This window comes from Heptranchias perlo, chromosome 16, assembly GCF_035084215.1.
Source record: "Heptranchias perlo isolate sHepPer1 chromosome 16, sHepPer1.hap1, whole genome shotgun sequence".
Taxonomy (NCBI): domain Eukaryota; kingdom Metazoa; phylum Chordata; class Chondrichthyes; order Hexanchiformes; family Hexanchidae; genus Heptranchias; species Heptranchias perlo.
This window is the reverse complement of record NC_090340.1, coordinates 18,477,035-18,497,273: the sequence shown is the minus strand read 5'-3', so window position 1 is coordinate 18,497,273 and position 20,239 is coordinate 18,477,035. Positions and strand designations below refer to the sequence as shown.

Here is a 20,239-nt window from a genome sequence, read left to right as displayed (position 1 = left end):
TGTATAGTGATTAGTCATTAAGATATTGAATATTAATCAGGAGATCTTTTGAGAACAATATTTGTCTTGGATCACTCATCCACCTAATAATGGGACCGTGCATCTTGACAACCCATCACACTTGCTCTAAATATGTAAATTCCTCAAGTGGCAGTTGCCTTTCAGATCAAAGCATAAAAGGAATTGTTCCTAGGTTTGCTGATACCACTAGAATGGCTCCATGTACATCAACGGCACAGTTTCTATTAACGACAACAATATCTTGCAGCTGAAAGACATAAAAATTGGGAGAGAGGGCAAGACAGGGACAGAAAAAACATCCTATTTAATTGTCTTTGGCATTTGTAGCTTGTTCCATAGTGTTTGTGTTGTATTGTGGAAGTGAAGTATTCAAATTCCTTTATTCTTTGTTGGACTTGGCTTCATGATGTATGCAGACTATCATCACTCAGTGGATTAAAGAGTTTTGGTTTGAAATGGAAGTAGAGCTCATGACAAACTCCCCATGTGTTTCCTACCCCTACAGGCACCAAGTTACCCAGGGTTGTGCATTGGCACGATGACATGGTAGCACAACTCAGGGCTGGGTATGGTGTGAAAATGCACTGCAACATTAGTTATGTTAGGAATCTAGGAACAGGAGTAGGCCACTCAGCCCCTTGAGCTTGTTCCACCATTCAATTAGATCTGTAGCTCAACTCCATTTACCAGCCTTTGGTCCATATCCCTTGATACCCTTACCTAATAATAAAATCTTTTTTTTTAGTGTTGCACACACTAGGGCTGGGTGTATTGGTGGCAATGGAGCATATGTTAGGACTGGGCTGTGTTGGTAGTGTGAGAGCATGGTGTGGGCAGACAGCCACAGCTGGTGCTTGCCTTGTCAAAACAATCTTATTTTGCAAATCCGAGGCCTCCCTGAGAGACAGCAACACAAGAGAAACCAATCCATGGGGACACGCTCCAATCTTGCTTCATTGAGCACGACATACATGTAATGATGGTGATGGAAAGAGTGATGCTTGTCCGTCTTCTAGAGTGTATAGAATGTAGTGCAGTGTGATGTTATTTGTGTTGTACACTGATCTGTCGCCTGCAATTCCCAAACTATCCCCAGTTTAAGGGAGTCGTATGCCTTCCTTTGGCAATCATGTTGGTGCAAACTCTGATATTGTGACTCTACCACCAACAAACTTCCAAATGTTTTTTGTTGGTTGAATGAAGCAGCAATGCCAATTAATGGATGAAATTGAGATAAAGGTGAAGCTTCTTTTGTGATTATGGAATTGTTCAGAAAAGCTGCTTCCAGACCTCTGCAATTTCTAAGAATGGAAATATTTTCCTTTTAGCTGTGAAGCGTTGACTATTAGGATGCCATTGCATAATGGAATTCTATGTGGATGGGCTGGTCTGTTCTCAGCCTACACATTAAGTCTGTTGCAACACTAAATGCTCTTGGCTTAAACTACTTGATGCTGAAACCCGCCTTTAAGGAAGTTGTATTTAGCTTCTACTCAAACTATGCTTTAAACGTTACCTTCAGTGCAGACAGTAGTGTCTGTGCTCCCAGCTCCTTGAAACAAGTTCGTTAGACAAGAAATACTAGATGTGAAAGTCAGCTTCTGTTTTTTTTTAAAAAACCAAACAGTTGAAATTCAAAGCCTATTTATCTAAAGCTTGGTTTAATTTGCTGTGAAACCTCGCTGATTAATACTTCTAGCATTGAATAAACATCTATTTAAAGGAACAGTCCTTGCTCAAGGGGCTAAGACACTGGTGGTCTAAAAATATAGAATTGACTCCAGTGATGTTGTCTGCACCATTGATAACTACTACACTTGTCAAAAAACTGTAAATGCAGCTCTGAGCCACTCACCTGCCCCAGTGTAGCCACAGCAGTAGCATTGGTATGGCAGCTGAGATGATGTGCCTCCAAAGGCATTAAAGACACTTAAAGCATCCCACATGGTGGATCTAGTTGGCCATTGGGCTTCTTTTCTCCATTACCAACCATGTCCTTAAACCCTCCTCCACCCACACTTCCCACAACATGTGAAGAGCTGATCAACTTTTTTGTCACTAAGATTGAGATCATCCATTCAGCTGCCTCAGGCATTCCTCCCCTTCCGTTTGCCCGCCAAGCCCTGATCCCACATCCTTCTGTAGTTTGTCGTCTATCTCTCCTCATGCTCCCTCTGAGACTCGCCACCTGCTCTCTCTACCCTATTCCCACTAAACTGCTAACCACCCAACTTCCCTTCCTGGCTCCCATGCTAGCTGACATTGTAAACATTTCTCTCTCCTCACGTATTGTCCCCCTCCCTCCAAAACTGTCATCATTCCTTCCCCGCTCCCCAAAAATCGCACCCTCTGTCGTTGCAAACTGTGGCCCCAACTCCAACTTCCCTTTCTCAAGTTCTTGAACGTGTTGTTGCCTCCCAAATCTGTGTCCATCTTTCCCACAACTCCATGTTTGAATCACTCCATGTTTGAATCGCTCCAATCAGGTTTTTCCACCCCTGCCATAGCCCCGAAATGGCCTTTATAAAATGCATAAATGACATCCTCTGAGATTGTGACCATGGTAAACGATCCCTCCGCATCCTCTCGACCTGTCTGCAGCCTTTGATACGGCTGACCACACCATCCTCCTCCAACTTCTGTCTACTGCTGTCCAGCTGAGTGAGACTGCCTTCGCTTGGTTCCACTCATATCTATTCAGTTGTAGCCAGAGAATCTCGCGCAATGGCTTCTCTTCTGTCCCCATACCAATAACTCACGTCCCCCAAGGATCTATTCTTGGCCTCCTCCTATTTCTCATCTACATGCTGCCCCTCGGTGACATCATTCGAAGATATGACATCAGGTTCCAAATGTCCGCTGACGACACCCAGCTCTATCTCTCTACCACCTCTCGACCCTCCCACTGTTGTTAGACAGCTCGTCTGACATCCAGTCCTGGATGAGTTGCAATTTACTCCAATTAAACATGGGAAAGACCTCTGTCACAAACTCAGTTCCATCCCCCTCTCTGGCCGCTGAACCAAGCTGTTCGCAATCTTGGTATGCCCTGAGCTGAGCTTCTGAACCCATGTATTCTCCATCACCAATACTGCCTTTCACCTCTAATACCCCCTGTCTCCGCCCCTGCCTCAGCTCATCCAAGCTTTTGTAACCTCCAGACTAGTATATTCCATGCGTTCCTGGACGGTCTCCTATCTTCCACCCTACTTAAACTTGAGCTGATCCAAAACTGCCTGCCTGTATCCTAACTTGCACCAGGTCCTGCTCACCCCTCACCCCTGTGCTCACTGATCTGACACACATTGGCTCCTGGTCCACCAATGCCTCAAATTAAAAAAAATTCATGCTTGTGATCAAATCCATCCATGGCCTCACTCTTCCCTATCTGTGTAGCATCCTCCAGATCTACAACCCTCAACTCTGCATTCCTCCAACTCTCTCCTCTTGTGCATCCCCCACTCCCTTTTGTCCCACCATTGGCAGCCATGTAGGCCCTAACCACTGGAGTTCCCTCCCTAAACCTCTCTGCCTTTCACCCCCTCTCCTCTTAACACCCCAGTGAAAGCCTACCTCTTTGACCAAGTTTTATTAGGAGGGTGACTAAAATCTTGGTTGAAGAGGTAGGTCGCAGGAACGGAAGTGTAATCAGACAAAAATTGACAGCGAGCAAAAGGAGAAGGGGTGACTAATCATCTTTTGGCTCTGTGATAATTTGTATCTGATTGCACTTTTGTGACGCACCTTGGAATGTTTTCCTACGTTAAAGGCGTTCTATAAATGCAAGTTGTTCATTTAACCATCTTTAATATATTATGATCAGCGTCTACGCGCTAAGTCATTGGAAAATTACCTCCTTACCCATGAAGGAACTGAACAGTTGTGGGTTTGAGTCAGTTCAATACTACATGATGCTTAGAGCCTGTCTGGTAGAATCAGGGACATGAGATCCGAGCTTTAAGTGAATAGTTTGTGACTTTCACTGTTGCTGGTCTAGGCGGTTTGGCTTTGAAAGGATTAGTATTGCTATTTGTCTTTCAAGTCATTGTATTGATGAGAACAACATTTCACAAATAAAGGTCCTTTTGAAAGATGAGAGGTTTACCGTGATAGTAAAAGAAAAACTTTCTTTTGCTGCCTGTTCATTTACATTTTTCAATGGACTGGTGCATTATACCATTTTATTCGCCTTCCTGTAAAAATTACAAATGATCCACCTTTTCACATGCCATCTATTTCCAGACTTGGACAAGCAACAGGCTGCATGCAGTGAATGCTGAAGAATTCACTGTCCAGGAAGCTTAGCATTTATGGACACTAAAATTTTAGGCCTTTTGGGTTTCCATTGTGCTTCCAACCTGCACTCTGCCTGGATAAATGCCCCCATCCATTTGCTTGCTGCGTGACCACCACATATCTCTGCCAATGTGATCGTCAGCTTCTGCCTGTTGTGGCCGGTGTCATCGAAGCAGTACTTAGTGGGGTGAGATTTCTGACTATCGTGCCAAGGAAGTTACATTTTCTCATGAGAACGTATTCTGCACAACATCATTGCATCTATTGAACAAATCTCCACGTACTGAATTGCACAAGTGTTCAGAGTCACAATTGGGTCTTGGCAACTTCATCTAATGGAGGAACATGTGATTCTGTGTTTTCCTTCCAACCATTAAGTGACCCTAGTGTTGGTTATTCGCTGTTGCATTTGCTGTTCATTTCTGACACATCACCATATCCTTATAGAACATGCGTGCAGTTGGGAAAGCTGCAGGGAGTGGGTGCACTCTGTTGGGACAGCTCGATCGTCACTCAAAGGGCACAGAGTTTCTAGGATAAACAGTTTTTATTTTTATCTATCTATCTATCTAGCTAAATTGCTGTACCTCAGTGGAAATACGTGGTCGCACTCGCTCGTGCGCTCTTCCTCCCCCAGGTTGCTCCAGTGGATTGATCCTGTAGATCCCACAGCAGTGCTATAGAAAAAAATGGAGGCCATAATCCCAAACAAGCCTGAGCGCTAATGCAGCCCCATGGTGGTCCTAGAAACCATGCTACTGGCTGAGAAGTCTGAACCTCAAACTTGGAAGCCCAATTTTAAGAAGTAATGCAACTATATTTAATGAGAGAACTCGATGGCACAAAACCTCTGGCCGCAGGAGGTTTGCCTCACTAGGATTGATATTGTAGAAAACATTTTAAGGGTATTTCTACAATGAAAAATCCAATACCAGGAATCGTATCCAGCTTGAAGTTTTAACTTAATCAACTATCCCTTCAAGCCAGAAACGGCATTCCTTATCCCATCTGCTGAGAACCTGAGGGTAGCACCAAAGCTATATTTCAGTATCAATATATTATGGTAGACTCAATTGGGACCTAAACTTTCAAATTATTTTACAACAATCTGGATTGCAAGCACCTTCAGGATGCTCCACACTCCCAAGTATTTATCATTAACACCAAACTGATTCCAGTATCTTTTTATGCATGTTTGATAGAAGCACTTGCTGGCCAGGATGCTGAACCCCACTAAAATGTGACCGAATAGCTACGTGACAGTTTGGCAGATTAGTGTCTCAGATCCAACCCACTGACACATAAACCAATTAATGGTCAAGAAGTTGCTAATTTGTTCGAATGGAAACACAAGCATTGTACCTGCATATTCAGTTTCTCCTCCCCTTGTATTCTACCTTTTTATAATGCCCACATAGTAATCAAGGTAGGTGGGGACAATATTGACCATTAGGGCTTGAGAGCCAGGTGTTGAATCCATGTACCTGCTTTCTCTCATATCCTTGAAACTAATCTGTATCTCATAACCTATGCCCCGGGTGTGTCCAGGCCCACTCAAGTGTGGAAATCACATTTAGTTAATTTACAAAATACAATTCTGATTTCCTCTGATTGGAACACAAATCCAAGTTACTTTTAATAAATTAAAGGTCTAAACTGCTGCCCTTGAAACTTTGTTTTACAAAATCGTTATGGGTATCATTTTAACCTGACTCGCCCGATGGGAAACTGACTGAAGTCGATGGAAAGTAAAACCGGGTGGGGTGTAAAACAATGGCTGATCCGATCCTGTCAGTTACCCACTAGGGGGGTTAGTTTCAAATTACCCCCCTTGTGAAAGCAGGGAGGGTTTCACAGTCAGATCTCATAAGGCCTACACAGATCCATTGTCTTCCTGTGGGTAACATTGACATGACTACTATAATGACCCAAGTTTAACTATGAACTTGGAGTTGAAAGGAGGACGGTACAACAACAACCACTTGCATTTATATAGTGCCTTGGAAATAGTAAAATGTCCCAAGGCACTTCACAGGAGCGTTATCGAACAAAATTTGACAAACAAAATATAAACAGAACACTATTCAGTCAGATCATGGGTGGAGGAAGGAGGTCTGTAGTAACAAAATACTCTTCAACCCCAGGCAATGTGTAGGGTAGGCTGTTTTTACCGTATTAAAATGGTAAATTAATTGTTTTGTTACTTAATGTGAACTCAAAAGTGTCACTATGTAATGAATATCGTGCAAGTAATACAGTGCATTAATGCAGCAGTGAGCTTTCTCACTGTGCAGTTGGAGGATTTAGTGCATTCACTTGGTTATACGCATATCCAGCTCTTCATACTAATGACCTGGATGGATTGGAGGAACTGGCAACAAGCTCACAGATGATGCAAAGATTTGTGCTGGTGTTAGACCCTTGGATGAGGGAAAATAAATCACAATCAGATTGGGTTGCCCAACTCTGGTTGGAGGCATTTGTGGAGGTTTGATCATGGGATGTGCTGACCACATGACCTCTGATCATGCGGTGTCTGATCAAGTCACATCTGATCACATGACTATTACAAATGTAACTACATTACCTTTTATAAAGGTTGGGTCCCCTGGACTTGAGTACTTTTGGTCATGGTTTCGTGCCAGCAGCTGTTCGAGAAGTTCCAAGAACCAGGAGGCTACTCGTGAGCAGGTGAAGAGGGGAAACTGAAATTACAGCCTTCAGCCCCTGATGATGCCGCTCTCTCCTGTAACCCACAGATCCTTTTTATATTCATCCTTTTCAGATATTTATCCCCTTCCTTTTCATATTAAGTTTTAGTCTCTACCTCAATCGCCACATGTGGTGAAGGATCCCATGGTCTAAGCTCTGTTCAAGAACCTTCTTTCTCCCTTCCATCTTGGTTTTTCCACTTTACTGGCTGCTCCCCTCTCTGCTGCTCCCACTCCACGTTGTTGCTGCTCCTGGCTGCAGACAATGATGGTGCCCACCCCCAACCTAATTCTCTTTTTTTCTCCCCCCGAGCCCCCATTCCCCAGCCTCCACCTCATCCCTGAATCCCAACTCCAGCTCCCTTCCGACTGCACTCCACGTGGTTGTGGCTGCCTGCGGCAGTGGTTGGGTGACGCCACCGCACCAGTGGGTTCTCTGAGCAGCAGCTGGTGACATTAGGAAGTAGGACGGGGGAGTGCACTGTCGGGAAATTAATGCAGTGATCGGCACGTAAATAACCTCCATTCAAATGTAAATCCAATGATCCCCTAGGCTGCCAGTCTGTGCCCAGGTGACTCCTGGTCACTACGGGAGGGTTGGGAATCCTACAGTCAGATCTGGATGTATTGGGGGAATGGGCCCGAGTCTGGCAGATGACATTTTAATGTAGATAAATGTAGTTTTATGCACATGGGTAGGGCTAATGCCAGGCATGTATTTTTTTTTTATTCGTTCATGTGATGTGGGCGTCGCTGACGAGGCCGGCATTTATTGCCCATCCCTAATTGCCCTTGAGAAGATGGTGGTGAGCTGCTGCCTTGAACCGCTGCAGTCCGTGTGGTGAAGGTTCTCCCACAGTGCTGTTAGGAAGGGAGTTCCAGGATTTTGACCCAGCGACGATGAAGGAACGGCGATATATTTCCAAGTCGGCATGGTGTATGCCTGCTGCCCTTGTCCTTCTAGGTGGTAGAGGACGTGGATTTGGGAGGTGCTGTCGAAGAAGCCTTGGCGAGTTGCTGCAGTGCATCCTGTGGATGGTACACACTGCAGCCACAGTGCGCCGGTGGTGAAGGGAGTGAATGTTTAAGGTGGTGGATGGGGTGCCAATCAAGCGGGCTGCTTTGTACTGGATGGTGTTGAGCTTCTTGAGTGTTTGTTGGAGCTGCATTCATCCAGGCAAGTGGAGAGTATTCCATCACACTCCTGACTTGTGCCTTGTAGATGGTGGAAAGACTTTGGGGAGTCAGGTGGTGAGTCACTCGCCGCAAAATACCCAGCCTCTGACCTGCTCTTGTAGCCACAGTATTTATATGGCTGGTCCAGTTAAGTTTCTGGTCAATGGTGACCCCCAGGATGTTGATGGTGGGGATTTGGCGATGGTAATGCCGTTGAATGTCAAGGGGAGGTGGTTAGATTCTCTCTTGTTGGAGATGGTCATTGCCTGGCACTTGTCTGGCGCGAATGTTATTTGCCACATATCAGCCCAAGCCTGGATGTTGTCCAGGTTGTGCTGCATGCGGGCTCTGACTGCTTCATTATCTGAGGGGTTGCGAATGGAACCATGCAGGGCTCTGAACTGAAGCCTGTTGAATGGGAAAGAGACCTACATGTTATAGTGCACGAGTCTCTAAAGATTCACGATCAGTACTGCGAGGCTATAGTAAAGGCTGATCGTGTACTGGGATGCATTGTGGGGAAGATCCAATATAAAACAAAAAATACTGTACTGTCCACGCCTAAGACCTCAGTTAGGCCTCATTTACAATATTATCTAGTTTTGGTCCCCTCACATGGGTGATCTAGAGGCCCTGGACAAGATTCAGGGCCACTGGATTGATAACTTGTTTAAAGGCTCGTAGGTACTACAATAGCCTTAGAGAGCTGGAGCTTTATACTCTAGAAAAGTGGAGATTTTGGGGAGATTTGATTGAGGTATTTTAAATAATGAATTCCCTCAATTGGCTTTGGGTTTTAAAAAAATATATATTTTGCATCTCCCATATTACATGGCTGCTGGGTGGGAGCATTGTGGGTCATGATGCTTAATTGCAACATGACTGTATGGAGAGGCTCGATGGACCAAGTGGCCTTTTCTTGCATGTCATTTTCATATTTAAGACACCTTTGGCAGCACCATGTGAGCAGATCACCTGCCTGACCCCTCACCCTTGCACAGATGTAGGGGAGGAATTTTTAAAAAAAAATTCTAGTGGAAAGACATACCGTTGTTATTATTATACTCTAATAATGTATGTGCACTGTCGTCTACATTGATGGACACTTTTTATTGGCCGTTATTGGAAATGTAGCTGGCAGGAAGTGTGACATTTTTGTTCTTGCTTTCCCGTCCTGTTTACTGCCCTCCTTCCTTTTAACTTCTGATTTATTGTCACTGCTGTCTAAATGATTTGATTACATGGCTTATTGGATGACGCCATGACCTATAAATCATCACTGTCCAAAGTCAGAAGATATGACCAGCCTGTCCTCCAGAAGGCATTTCATTTTCATGTCAACTCTAGCTGGATGACACTTCATATTGTTTCATCCCTTCCTACCCATGTCGCACATAAGATCGAATTGGACAAACCCTTTAAAGGTTGGTACAATATTAATCTTTTGCCTTTCGGTGACTAGCACATTTAGTGCATACAAATCTTATCCTATTTATAAAGTAGCTGCAAGGATTCCAGGAACAGATAATTATTGTAATATTGACTGTTCCTTCCCTTCTTCTAACGGAACCCCAAAAAATAGAGAGGCTAAGCCATAAATAGACTCCTCGCTTCAGAATCTTGGACTAACAGCGAATACACTTTGTTGGCCCCTATTAACACACGCGTGTATACATTTTATTTTTAGTTTCTTGTCAGATCAGTTTAATGCATGTGATTACAGCCACCTCATGCACTCAGCGTAAATGCAGTCTGTCCAAACTGCAAGAGCTGTTGCTATGAAGAGCTGCTGGGTTATGCACTAATGTTTATTGCAGGGTGATTCATCTTGGCTGTTTCATAGAGGAAAACAACATTGTGTTGAGGTGAAACCGTGTTATTGCCATTTCTCAGGCTGTCAAAACCTTTTAGTGAGGACAGTGGATTCCTGTATTAATATTCACTCCTACATCAGAAAAATCTGGAGCAGCCATTACATGCTTCTATTTGACGTCTTCATGGAGATTTTGGACAGAAATACCAATGAAGAACAGCATAGTTACAGTCGGACAATCACCTTCATGCTACATTATTCTTCACGAGTGCTAACAATGGTGCCTTGTGTGGATTGCAGAAATTGAAAGTCTAATCAGTGAGGGGCAATGAGATACTAACCTTATTTTAATGACTGAGTGAACCTCACAACTAAAATGTGTCAAGTCACAAGTTAGTTTTATGGAATTTCATTTTATTTTTGAGTGGAATAGGCTTGATACCATGTACTGTTTATAAATCATCACTGTCCAAAGTCACAAGATGTCATCAGAAGGCATTTCATTTGCATATTAACCACCGAATGTTTAGTCCTGGATTCCAGCTACCTGACAATAAAACACCTAATTATAAAATCCTCAGTTAAAGCACTACCTCTTTTTACACCTTGGCCTCAATATCGACCTTTCAGTTCAAACACTGTCTGCTATGCTTCACCTTACTGTAAGGCTCTAACTTATCACTAGGTTTGTACTTTTTTTTTGCAATTTTTTAGTTTCTTTTTAAATTCTGTTGAAAATTGAGCAAAAAATATAAAGTTACAGTGCCTAGGTGACAATCCAATGTTACAAAAGGTAACTCACTCAGTCATTTATACTGGTAACAAAGCTAAATGTTTTACATTTAAAATATTGAATGAATACATATAACACATGAAGGGAACTGTTGCCTGAAAGCCGGTAAGTGTGTTCAGCTGGGAATGATGTGAACTCCAAGCTGAGGTTTATTACTTAGGCACAGGCCTCTGATGAAAAACATTGTTGCAGCCATATCAAACATACAAAATCTTAGTGCATAGGTATTTTTAACCATATTCTTGTCAATTATGTATTTTCTATGTCGTCTTATGCAAAAAATCTTATTTCCATCAATAAGTGCTCGGTTTAGTGGGGAAACCAAAATGGCAGTCAAAAGCATTTAAAAAAAAAAAATATTTGGAGCAACTTGTTTGGTATCTCTTCTCCTTCCTTGTATTGGTGGATTTTACTGACTGTTCATGCTTAATTTGTTGTTTTCACATGTAGTTCCTGGAAGTTTCCTAGACTTATTCATGCATTTCCTGCCCCTTCATTTGTGACTTGTTGCTGTTTTGTCAATATGAAATTTGCAAGGGATGTCTAAGGCATAATGCCAAAGTTGTGAAGCAGGAATTGTGATGTGACGAAGGCAATGTATGCTAGATGCAGTTGTTTTATATAATAGCCCCAGGCTCTAGGATTTCTGTGCTCCTGGGCCTACATCCCACTCCACACCATTATGCTGCTCCAGGTCCTGTTACTGTTACTGGTCTTGGTCACCCAGGCTCCCTCTTTTGGGATGGGAAGAGAGGGAGGCCTGTTGAGGGGTAGGGAAAGAGAGACCCTGATTCCTACACTACAACACCGACTGCACTTCAGAAGTACTCCATTGGCTGTAAAGCACGTTGAGACATTCTGAAGCCATGAGAGGTGCTATATAATGTGGTTTGGGGGTTTTAAATGAATATTTTGTCTCTGTATTCGCAAAGGAAAGGGATAATCCGGATGTAATAGTTAAAGAGGAGAGGTGTGAAATATTGGATAAGGTAAACATAACGAGAGAGGAAGTACTAGAGGGACTGGAATCCTTGAAAGTTGATAAGTCACCAGGGCCGGGTGGATTGTTTCCTAGGCTATTGAAGGAAGCCAGGGAGGAAATAGCAGATGCTCTGAGGATCATTTTCCAATCCTCACTAGATACAGGGGAGGTACCGGAGGACTGGAAGACTGCAAACGTAGTACCATTGTTTAAAAAGGGTACGAGGGAAAGGCCGAACAATTATAGGCCGGTCAGTCTTATCTTGGTGGTGGGCAAACTATTAGAATAAATACTGAGAGATAGGATAAACTGTCACTTGGAAAGGCATGGTTTAATCAGGGATAGTCAGCATGGATTTGTTCAGGGAAGGTCATGTCTTACAAATCTGATTGAATTCTTTGAGGATTGATGAGGGTAGTGCAGTGGATGTTGTCTACATGGATTTTAGTAAGGCATTTGACAAGGTCCCACATGGCAGACTGGTCAGAAAGGTGAAAGCCCATGGGATACAGGGAAATGTGGTGAATTGGATCCAAAATTGGCTCAGTAACAGGAAACAAACGGTAAAAGTCGATGGATGTCTTTGCAAGTGGAAATCTGTTTCCAGTGGTGTGCCACATGGCTCAGTGTTGGGTCCTTTGCTGTTTGTGGTATATATTAATGATTTGGACTTGAATGTAGGGGGTATGATTGGCAGATTTGCAGACGACACAAAATTTGGCCGTGTAGTTGATAGTGAAGAGGATAGCTGTAGACTCCAAGAAGATATCAACGGGTTGGTGGAGTGGGCGGAAAAGTGGCAAATAGAGTTCAACCCGGAGAAGTGTGAGGTAATGCACTTGGGGAGGGCAAACAGTAAAAGGGAATATATTGAGAGGGGTAGAGGAAGTGAGAGACCTTGGAGTGCATGTGGCGGCCCAGGTTGATAAGGTTGTGAAGAAGGCATATGGAATGCTCTCCGCTATTAGCCGAGGTATAGAATACAAAAGCAGGGATGTAATGATGGAACTGTATAAAGTGCTGGTAAGGCCACAGCTGGAGTATTGTGTGCCGTACTGGTCTCCACATTACAGGAAGGACTTAATTGCTCTGGAGAGAGTGCAGAGAAGATTTACAAGAATGTTGCTAGGGCTTGAAAATTGCAGCTACGAGGGAAGATTGGATAGACTGGGGTTGTTTTCCTTGGAGTCGAGGAGGATGAGGGGAGACTTGATTGAGGTGTACAAAATTATGAGTAGACAGGAAGTACCTGTTTCCCGTAGCGGAGCGTTCAAGAACTAGAGGACATAGATTTAAACTGATTGGCGGAACGATTAGAGGGGACACGAGGAAAAACTTTTTTACCCAGAGGGTGGTGAGTGTATGGAATTCGCTGCCCGAATTGGTGGTAGAGGCAAGGACCCTCAACTCTTTTTAAAAAGTACCTGGACCTGCACCTAAAGTGCTGTAAGCTGCAGGGCTACGGACCGGGTGCTGGAAGGTGGGATTAGAATGGGCACCTGGTTGTTCTTCGAGCCGGCGCGGACACGATGGGCCGAATGGCCCCCTTCTGAGCTGTATCTTTTCTATGGTTCTATAAATGCAAGTCCATGAAGGAGAATGCAATAGAAGGATATGCTGATGGGGTTAGATGAAGAAGGGTGGGAGGAGGCCCGGGTGGAGCATAAATACCGGCATAAACCAGCTGGGCTGAATGGCCTGTTCTATGCTGTAAATTCTATAAGTCTTCGAGAATTTTTAAAACTGGGAATTTATTGAGGGCAATGGGCAAAAACTGAACATGAAGAACCCTATTTGTAACATCCTCTGTCATCCAGCGTCTATTTAGGATCCAGCGTCTGTCTTTTCCCCTTACGCAGAGCATAAATGGCGGTCCTCCTTGCTGCAGATTGAGGCTGCTACGAATGCTATTTTTACAAATTAGGATCTGGCTGAAATCCTCTGACCAATGGAATGAATGATGTGAAAATATATGATTAGAAACAGCCAGTGTTTATTGCAGGAACCGCACTGAGTTGAAGGGAGGCTTGGAGAGGAGAGATTGTCGCTGTGGCAATGTATTTCAGTAGTTGCTGTTCTCGTAAACAAACAAACAGCAGGAACTCGCCGCTCAAATGAAGCATGGTGTGTGCAGGAGTAAGAGAACGCACGAGCCGACCCCTAACCAACTCTAATAAAACAGCATATTACAGTGGGCCCTGAAAAACAAGTGTCGCTGCCCAACACTAACATCCCTCACCTTGCCGAGTACAACATTTTAAAATAACGTGGAGCCTGCAAGAGTTCTCAATTTATTCTCTCAAACAAGGCAGCCATATTTCTACAGATGCCCCTTGGTGCAGCAACAACAACAACTTGCATTTATATTGTGCCTTTAGCGTTGTAAAATGTCCCAAAGCCCTTAAATTTTGTTTGATAATTGAACGACCTGTCCATGTAAAAAGGGGTCTTCATTACAGAAACAACCCAGAGCACGACCTACTGGATGTAAAGCAGTGGAAGAAATGGGTTGTCTCATTTGCTTCTAGGCATGGAAGAGAAAAGAAGGAGTGCACAACCCTGCATTTATCCACATTGAAGGACTTCTGCCACCCATGGGACTGCTCCCCCTGACCTCTGTGAATTGGCCGTTACCTTAGTTATATTTGATTTCAATTCCCAACTCTGCCCGTTTTTGTGTCCTCTGAAAACTCAGGAATGTGTGACCAGTATTCTACTATTATTCTGATTCTGCAAAATGTGATTGTGGTTCCACGTGATGTGTTGGCTAAGGGTATAAATCCCCACTCAGCATTTTTAATTAACATGGATAAAATATCACTCCTTCTCCTTCTCCCCATCCCCCCTCCCCCTCCTCCCGCAATCTACTTTTCCCGCTCAATGTTTAATTACTGGGAATTGTTTCTTCTTCCTGTACTCGGTGCCTCAAATATTCAGTCCACCTGCGTTCCATAATTTTGCCATGAACAAGGAATGTCATGGCAACACAGGTACTTGGCAAGTGAGGACATCGTGACCCGTTCAGAGTAATGAATGATTGTGAAACATTCCTGTTAAGTGGAGAGTTGAATGAGTATTGCAACAAGAGGACGGGCTTATCACTGGCTAGATTTAGTTTTTCAACATCAGCCTGTTGAAGTGTCTGAGCCTGGCATGACCCTGGTGCTAGAGCAGTGTGACTGACTCATTGTGTCAGTATTAAACACCCATTACTTGAAGGGAACAGCTTGTGAGTGATTCTTATTCCATATTTTTATATGTTTGAATCTTTTTTGAATCAGCAGGTTGTGGGTTCAAGTCCCACTCCAGAGATTTGAGTGCATAATCCAGGCTGACACTTCAGTGGAGTTCTGAGGGAGAGCTGCACTGGCAGCAGTGCTCTCTTTTGGATGAGATGTTAAACTTAGGCCATTTATGCCCCCTCACGTGAATGTAAAAGATCCCATGGCACTATTCGAAGAGGAGCACAGGAGTTCTCCCTAGTGTACTACCCAATATTTATCCCTCAACCAAAATATAAAGCAGATGATCTGGTCGTTTATTTCATTGCCATTTGTGGGAGCTTCTTACATTACAACAGTAACTACACTTCAAAAGTACTTCATTGTTGTAAAGCGCTTTAGGACGTTTTGAGGTTGTGAAAGTTGCAAGTCTTTTTAATTTTGTCTTTTTTTTCACTTCTGATTGTCTCAGCCTTTTCATTTGGCCACTACTTGTCGTTCTCTGACACACAGTGCACTGAAAAAGTATTTTAAAAGCAGGTGACCTGTCTTGCCTACGGTGCATCTCAGCCAGTCATACAAAGTTTACAATGGCCAGTGCACCTGCACCCACTGCCCCTATCCTTGCAGGCCTGGCCGAGATCACGAGGCACCATCTGAAACCCTTAATTGGATTATGCCTTATAGTGACTGTATTTCTTATACTCAACATTGCATCCGTTCCCACTGGACAAATTTTCCAGGATACTTCGTGCTTCTTTCAATATTTACTGGAGTATCACCCATGTCGGAGATAATCCTGTTAATGTTTTGAGTTCAGTCACATACCTACCAGCACAGTCAGGGCCACTACTCGGGAGGGACGAAAATGTTTTTATTTTGTAACGAGATGTCCATTGAATCTGTTAACTTTGTGTATTTAAAAGAAGAACACACAGGTTTTTCTTTGATGTAAGCTGAGCTAATGCTGGAGTAATACGAGTTATTTACACCAGGATTGAAATTTTCCATGTCCACAACATTCTCACGAAGCATTTCATCAACAGATTCACTTTGGGGAAAAGCACTGAGGAATAACAATTAACAGATCTGTGCAATCTCATTAGAGACTGCTGAAGCCTTTGAGTTTAACATTGGGATTCACCTAACTGTTTCTAGTTATTACTGAAGTACAGGCACTCGGCAAATGATTTTGGAAATAGTCGACAACTCCATATCAATCAATCAATCAATCAATCAATAAAATCACAAACTGTACGAGAGATCAGCCACTTAGAAGAAGTCACCGAATCATACAGCACAGAAGCAAGCCATTTGGCCCATCATGCCTGTGAAAAAGCTATCCAATTATTCCTGCTCTTTCCTTATAGCCCTGCAATATTTTCCTCTTCAAGTATTTATCCAATTCCTATCAAAGCTGCTTCCACCGCACTTTCAGGTAGTGCATTCCAGATTGTAACAACTTGCTGCGTTAAAAAATTCTCCTCATCTCCTTCTCATTCTTTTGCCAATTACTCTAAATCTGTGTCCTCTGGTTACTGACTCTCCTGCCAGTGGAAACTGTTTCTCCCTATTTACTCTCTCAAAACCTTCTCGGAAGTATTGTTTAAAAATGACCCAGAATGTAATGATTTCCCTGGAGTTAGTCAAATATATCTTCATCTTCAGGGCTAAGAATCCACCTTGTGGGTTACCAGCCTGGGACTGTGATCTCCGTTTGCACGAATATACTATCCTTGTGATGGCGCACCGAATAGGAGTGTACACTGATCCCCGCTGTGGCACTGTTATGTGAAGTACAGAGCAAGATATGTACAATGATCTGTATAGTGGCTGTCTTGTCCATTGAGTACAGAATGTGGGGCTGCAGAGAAGAAAAAGAGATAAATGGAATGATCTCCAATAGTCAGGAAGTCATCATGCTACGGTTGGTTAACCTTTATCCTGTGAAATTAATAGGAATCCCATACAGCGATACGAGAATAATCCTTATTGTTACGGATAAGCTGCCACTCAGCACCGCTACACAGCAAATAAACTTCACCCTCCTGAAGACACAGGAACACCCCACAGTTACACAGTTGGTAATCTGTATGCTGTTGAATAAATAGAATCTCAATGATTTGCGTGCTGTACTCTTGGTTATTACCGGTTAAAATGAACATTTTTGTCATTTTTATTTATTTTGGGGTTGAACAAAGACATCCCTTTCCCCCACCTCTAGGGATAGGCAAAAAACCAGCTCCGGAGTCCGCTGGCACAACCTGTGCTCTCACCCCTCATGGGCAATCGAGCAAGCCCCATTAGAAAGTTACGGCACAGAAGATGGCCATTCAGCCCATAGTGTCCGTGCCGGCCGAAAAAGAGCTATCCAGCTTAATCCCACTTTCCAGCTTTTGGTCCATTGCCCTGTAGGTTACGGCACTTCAAGTGCTCATCCAAGTACTTATTAAATGAGTTGAGAGTTTTTGCCGCTACTGCCCTTTCAGGCAGTGAGTTCCAGACCCCCACCACCCTCTGGGTGAAAAAATTTCTCCTCAGCTCCACTCTAATCCTTCTACCAATTCTTTAAATCTATGCCCCCGGACACTGATAAGGGAAATAGGTCCTCCCTATCCACTCTATCTCGTCCCGACATAATTTTATATACCTCAATTAAATCTCCTCTCGGCCTCCTTCATTCTAAAGAAAGCAACCCCAGCCTATCCAATCTTTTCTTATAGCTAAAATTCTCCAGCCCTGGCAATATCCTTGTAAATCTCCTTTGTACCCTCTCCAGTGCAATCACATCTTTCCTGTAATGTGACCAGAACTGTACACAGTACTCAAGCTGTGGCTAAACCAATGTTTTATACAGTTCTAGCATAACCTCCCTGCCTCGGCTAATAAAGGAAAGTATCCTGTATGCCTTTTTAACCACCTTAGCGACCTGTCCTGCTACCTTCAGGGATCTGTGGACATGCACTCCAAGGTCCCTTTGTTCCTCTACACCTCTCAGTAGCCTCCCATTTATTGTGTACTCCCTTGCCTTGTTTGCCCTCCCCAAATGCATTACCTCACATTTCTCTGCTTTGAATTCCATTTGCCACTTTTCTGTCCACCTGACCGGTCCATGAGACCCAGACCTGCTTATGTTATCTACTCAGAGTCTGTAGCCCTGATTATAACTCCCGGAGCGGGTGGACCAGAATCTGTCTGGCCCTCTGCACCACGAGATCCGGAGATTTTAAACCCGTGGCCCACGTAAGTCTCCCGCCCACACCTGGCAGGAAATGCTAGCCGGCGGGTGGGAGTGGGTTTTTGGGTGGCAGGAGCCCACCGGCTGGGGACCCAATGGTAAATGGTTGGTTGGTGGGGGGGGGGGGGGAAGAGAGAAAGAGGAGGAGAAGAGGGCAATGCCGTCGGGCCAGGGGAGGCCCAAAGTTTCTTTGTGGGGGCCCGGAGGAGCACTTCTCCCTCCAAGCCCACAAGAAAATCAACAATAAAAATTAAATTTGCTCACTTTCCTGGGCCTCTTGTGCCCCTGCTTCTGGTTGCCACCAGGTTGGCCTAGCGGAGTCGTCACAATGGTTTCCCCACACAGGCCTCTGGTTAGAATTGTAGTCGGGCCCTGATGATGCCTTCGGGACCCGATCCGCATATTTAAAGCAGGATCCTGCTGCCTTCCGGCAGGAGTCCCGCTTGCATGCTCTAAAGAACAGGTTAAAATTCTGACCCGTGGGAAGGCAGCTGGATCGGAGGGGGGTAAGTTGCTGCGGTAATTTTAACTGCTTGCCTGGTTTCTGCTGGGGTGGGGGGGGTGGGTCAGGGTTAAAATCGTCCCTTGTGAGTAGAATAGGAGAGCAATTCAGGTCACCCACAGTGATCATATCAGAGACTTCACTGGCAATGTTAAGGCCGCTGTATGAAATATTGCAGTGAGAAATGAATCATTTTATACGCCCAGTGGGCACTAAAGTAGGAGATATCAATATAGGCCTTATTTGCAAGGAGGTGGAGTTCAGCTTTAGCATCTTGCTTAACTCTGCTGGTGTTAAGACTTTGCATTTAAAAGGAAATGAGGTTTGTGCCTGTTTGGAGACATCACAACTCTTCAGTTCTTTTTTATGCATTTTTAACTGTAATTCCCTTGAACATCCTCTCCCCCCCTCTCCTTGTACCATTGGCAAATTTGTCTCTGTGTCCTGCTTCTAACTAGACGAGAACTATCTTCATTCTCTGGGAGATCTGACTCTCTTCTCCAGTTACCCTGTTGAAATGTAGTTATGGTTTAGAATATTGATGGTCGAGGAAGGGTGCAAATCTCAAACTTTGCAGATCTGTCACATTTGATTTTTTTTTGGTGATTTCTGCGTGAGTTAAAATCTCCCAGGCCTCAAGCTATCGAGGATTTAAAACCGGGGCTTGAATGTCTGCCAGATTTTAATGCAACACTACGATTTCACCCAGTGTTCACTTAACAGCAGCTTCTTAACTGACACCTGTCCGAATTTACCCAGTGTTTACTTAACAGCAATTGGACTTTGTAGCCTTAAAGGGATACGCATTTAAACTTTTTTTTAGAGAAACAATACGTTGTGCTTTACATTGTGTAATGCTCCTCCCCTAAAGCACCTTTTTGACTTACTATGAGCAATGCCACAGGAGATTAGCTAACAATTTCACAAACTTAGTCATTGTAGGGTGAGGAGGTTGGTTAGCTGTCATTCACTTAACTATCTTTGTTCTTTTAAGTGTGCTGCTCATATTTTTGAAAAGAAAAAGTTTGAGTGGTGGTTGAAAACACCAGTGCATGATCCCCCACGCATCACTGAGTACCTGATCTCAGCCGCACTGTTATGGAGAGGCATCAGGTGAAGGTTAACTACTACAAGGTGGAGGGACGATTGAAGAGAGTTGTCTCTGTGTTGTGCAACTCCTAGCCAGCTCATGGATTAAATTACAATAAGACAATATCTCTTTCACTGTAAGCTGTAGAATAGCAACAAAAAAATGAAACACAGCTTTCTCTTGTTCCTGTCGCAGATTATGAGAGGCTTATAAATAAATCTTATGTGACAGGAGAGAAGCTGATCGAATGAGCCTGTTGACAAAGTCACTTCTTTATTGTGAGTGAGCCACGTGTTTGCTCACATTCTCCAGTGTTATTGCCGCAGCTCAGATCCACTCGGCACAGCTGCGAGATTGATGCCATGGAGCGCCTTCCCTGGGACAAAGGACTGCAAT

The 20,239-nt window shown here is 43.8% G+C and overlaps 1 protein-coding gene across 4 annotated transcripts in view; it reads left to right on the top strand.

Moving 5' to 3' along the window:
* Positions 1 to 20,239, top strand: part of LOC137333530 (guanine nucleotide-binding protein G(o) subunit alpha) — a 261,989-nt gene that overhangs the window by 41,168 nt on the left and 200,582 nt on the right. The window lies entirely within an intron of this gene.